The following is a 4,059-nucleotide window of genomic DNA, read 5'->3' on the forward strand; positions in this document are numbered from 1 at the left end:
CCTGCGCGTCTCCGGCAGCGCAGGGAGGCGAGCCCGCGCTGTCATCCGAAGTGCGCGCAGCCACGGGATCCTGGCCGGGGTCTGCCCTGAGCACTGGGGACGCGGGGTGGATGGGGACAAGTTGGTTTGGGGGCTGGTGCCAGGGAGCCGAGGAGGGCGCGCGCGCACACACGCGCGCACACCGGCACGCGCGCACACCCCACACGCGTGCACGCACACACGCACTGGGGCGCGGGAGCCCCGCCGAGCGCCAGGGACCCCGAGGCTGGGCCCCCCCCGAACCGCGGCCATGGTTCCTCCCCGCCTCCTGCCTGGGGCAGCCGCACCCTGGGGCGGCCGCGGGGCCTGTGGGCTAAGGGAGCTGGGGTTTCTGGAGCCTCAGCCCTGAGGCCACACACCACACCAACCAGCACCCAGCTACCAGACTACCGCCCACCCGCCAGTCACAGCTCAGGCACGGACTACAGGTGCACGTGCACACACCACACGGCAGACGTACCACGTGAAGGCACGTGGACAATCACAGACACACATGCACACACATGTATAGTCACACCACACACACACACACACACGTTGGTCACCCATGAAAAGGTGGGCAAGGAGGCGTTCCACACCAACCCCCGTACAGAGAGCAGGTGTCTGCCCCCCACCTAGCCCCACACAGCCCCTGGTGCCCAGCGACGCAACCCCCAGATAAAGTCTGTGTGTCTACATGGCCACAGGCGGTCGGGGCGCTGTGTCCAATACCCCGGCAGCATGTCTGTGGAGAACAGGGCACGCCAGGCTCGGTGGGACCACTGGGCCCCACCTCATTCTCACATGCCTCGGTCTCTCCGCCTGCAACCCAGGCGTGGCCAGCTATGTCCCAGAGGCGTGTGAGGACGTCCCTGCACACACTGACCTCCAGCGGCCTCTGCCTCGCCTTCGCAAACAACTTTACACAACAGCAGTGTCGAAAAGAGCAGCTGTCCTCCCAGACTGGCATCTCAGTGTCACAAGGGCTGTCCAAGCAGGCCCCATGGCTGGGAAATCCGTGTCTTAGCCAGAAAAACACAGGGACCTTGGAGCCACGGCTTGGGGTTCGGGCGGTAGGCGAGGCAGAGGGGCTCTGCCACCCTGGCCTCCTGGCGGGCAGAGGGAGGACTGATCAGTAGCCCACACTCGGCAGCCGAGTCTGGGCGGGGGCCGGGGCGCCCTCCAAGGTGGGCACGCGGGCACTCTCCTGGGGTGGGAAGAAGCCACGTCTGGGGCGCTGACCAGCCCACCTTCCATGCAGCCTGCTTCCCAGGGCCCTACCCCCAGGAAGCGTGGAAGTCCTCATGGGGTTGTGGCAGGGCCTGGGGGGCCGGCCGGCCTGGGGAAGGGTCCCTCCTGGTTTGGCCTGATGTGGCCTGGGCGTCTGGGCGGGGAGACTGGTCTTGTGTGGTCCTGGATCTGCCTTTCCTGGGGTCTTTCTTTTAACCTGCTGTAGGACGCGTGTACTCACCAGAGAGACACAGGGAGAGGGGAGTGAGAAAGCACTCCTAGGGCATGGCCATACCACAATCCCGCCTCCATTAGTTTTCCTCAGGACTTTGGGCACACATGTACATGCACCTGACATGTTTTTCAGACTTCTGGGCCCAGGACTCAAACCACGAGCATAGTTGACCGCGGGAGATCCAGTCACTTGAATCTCATCAGTGGCTGGCTCCAGGTTCCTTTTTTTTTTTTTTTCTTTTACCTGTGTGTTTAATTGGGGATCACTGTACCTTCCCATGCCGTTGTGGCCCCGTCCCGTGGCCCAGCCCCCAAGGGTCGCTCTGGTGGACCGGAGCACAGTAGCACACCCCGGCTGCTGACAGCACAGCCGAGACACAGCACAGGCCCGCACACAGGCCCCTCACGCCACCCCTCGTAGCCACACCTATGAGCCCCCCACCATAGGCAATCATTAATTCATTCTTCATCTAAACCTGGTCATTTCTTTTTTTTTTTTTTTTTGGAGAGGTTTTCACTATAGGGCGCATGCGCTCACCAGACAGACAGAGAGATACATAGAGACAGAAAGCGAGAAATCACCCCTACCCCAAGAGGGGATGGTCACGCCGCAATCCCTTCTCCTCCATTCTCCTCTCGGGATCTTGGGCACGCACACACACGCGCCCAGCGTGAGTTTTAAGCCACCGGGTCCGGGACGTGAACCGCGGTCGACTACGTGGGAGTCCAGCGACATAGCCATTACGCTAACTGCTAGTTCTCTAAACCTGGTCATTTCAAGGAGAGTGTGGCCCACCACGGCGGCAGGTACACTGCCAAAACCTGCCTCAGGGCAAGTCCCGCTCTGACCTGGAGGCCTGGTGTGGACTTGCGCACCTGAGATCCCAGTGACCAGAGAGCAAAGCAGACCGGGCAGCAGCCTGAGACCCCATGTAGAGAAAGAGCCACATGGTGGCACACACCTGTGGTCCAGCTGGGGCGGGGCCACACACGGCAGGGCCCTGCCTGAAAGAGGAATGCTTTATGGGTAGGACTGGACAGTAAGTCCCCGCCAGGGCCCCTCTCCATTCAGTCATCCCAGGTCGTGTGTGCAGTGTCCCAGGGCATGGTCACCTGGCACAGGCAGTCTGCTGTCCCCTTGTCAGGGCCATGCTGCGGAAAGCTGCGGAGGACACTCAGGGCTCCCTGCAAGTGATTTCCTGGGACAGGTGCTCAGACTGCAGTTGCCGCGCTGTTGGGAAAACTGGTTTTCCCGTGAAGAGACCAACAAATGCCTCCCGAGCAGTCGCTGCAGTGTCCGGTCCCACCAGCAGGTCAGAGGGCACCCTTTCCCGCCCAGCCGCAGTGCCGTGGCTCGCTGCAGCCTGTTACAGGTGCAATGCTAAGTGCCCCTGTGGTCGCAGCGTGCGTCTGCCCAGTAGCTAGCATGGCCGTCACTGCACGCACTCGGCAGCTCTCTCCTCCCGTTCCGACCACTTCTCATCGTTTTCTCCCTGCTCAGGGGTGAGTTCCTGGCTCTGTTCCAGGCGCCAGCCCCGTGCTGGCCATGCGGTCTGCACACGTTGCTCCAGCCTGCAGCCCGTCCTTGCCCTCGGCCTGGACTCTCGCCTGAGCTTGCCATTCTGTCCCATTGATCAGTGTCTCTTCCATCACCAATGCCACTAGTCTGTTACTGAAGCTAATGGACTCTGAACTGCGCCGATGGCTTCTGCGCAATGCACTCTTCCTTCCTGAGACTGGTGTAGCTCTTCTACTTCCTTCACCTTTCAATGTAAACTTAAACTACTCTCCTCCATGTCTATAAGCGGAAGCTTGGATTTTTAAAACAGGAATTGCATTAGCCATTAATCCATTTTCTGAGGGCTGTCTCCCCTACGTTCTCAATTCATGAACATGGTATATACCTCCATTTATCGGCTCTCCTTTGATTTCTCTCATCAGTGTTAAAGGCCAGAACAACAGTGGCTTTTTATTTCAGTCGAGAAATCAGGGACCACCAGGTCCTACCTGCCACGTGCCCATGAGACCTCGCAAGTGGAATGGGCTTGATCCACGCTCGCCGGGAAACAGCTGGTTGTCAGGATCTGCCCCCACAGCCCGGAAGGAAAAGGCAGGTGGTGGCCAGAATAAAGGTGGCATCTTCCTGCCATCCCACGCTCTTGTTCCTGCAGAGATGCTGAGGGGTGAGGAGCATGGGGCGGGTTGATAGCACCCCTGAGGAGGGAAGGAGTCAGTGAGCTCGGGACAGTGGGAAGACAAGTTTCTCTTAGCGGCAATTTCTCCGCAGTCATGGACGGCTGCTCCTAATCGTGCGCGGTTTGGTGGGTATGTGCTTCAGTTACAAAGCATGGCTGCTGGGACGGGGTGGAGGCTGAGGGTGAAAATGGCGCTGAGTCCAATGGAGAGGTCAGGGGACCTAAGGCTCAGGAACAGCACCGCGGGCAGCTGCGGCACTTCCTGGTGAGTGGCTGACCTCGCTGGCCCGGCTCCTCAGCTGACCCTTGGAGGGGGCGTGAGTAGGGCACGCCCCGTCACGGCCATGTCTAGTGAGCACCGGCTCGGGGCCCGCCGGGGGGG

The sequence above is a fragment of the Tupaia chinensis genome, unplaced genomic scaffold (genome assembly GCF_000334495.1).
Source record: "Tupaia chinensis unplaced genomic scaffold, TupChi_1.0 Scaffold147500_2, whole genome shotgun sequence".
NCBI lineage: Eukaryota > Metazoa > Chordata > Mammalia > Scandentia > Tupaiidae > Tupaia > Tupaia belangeri.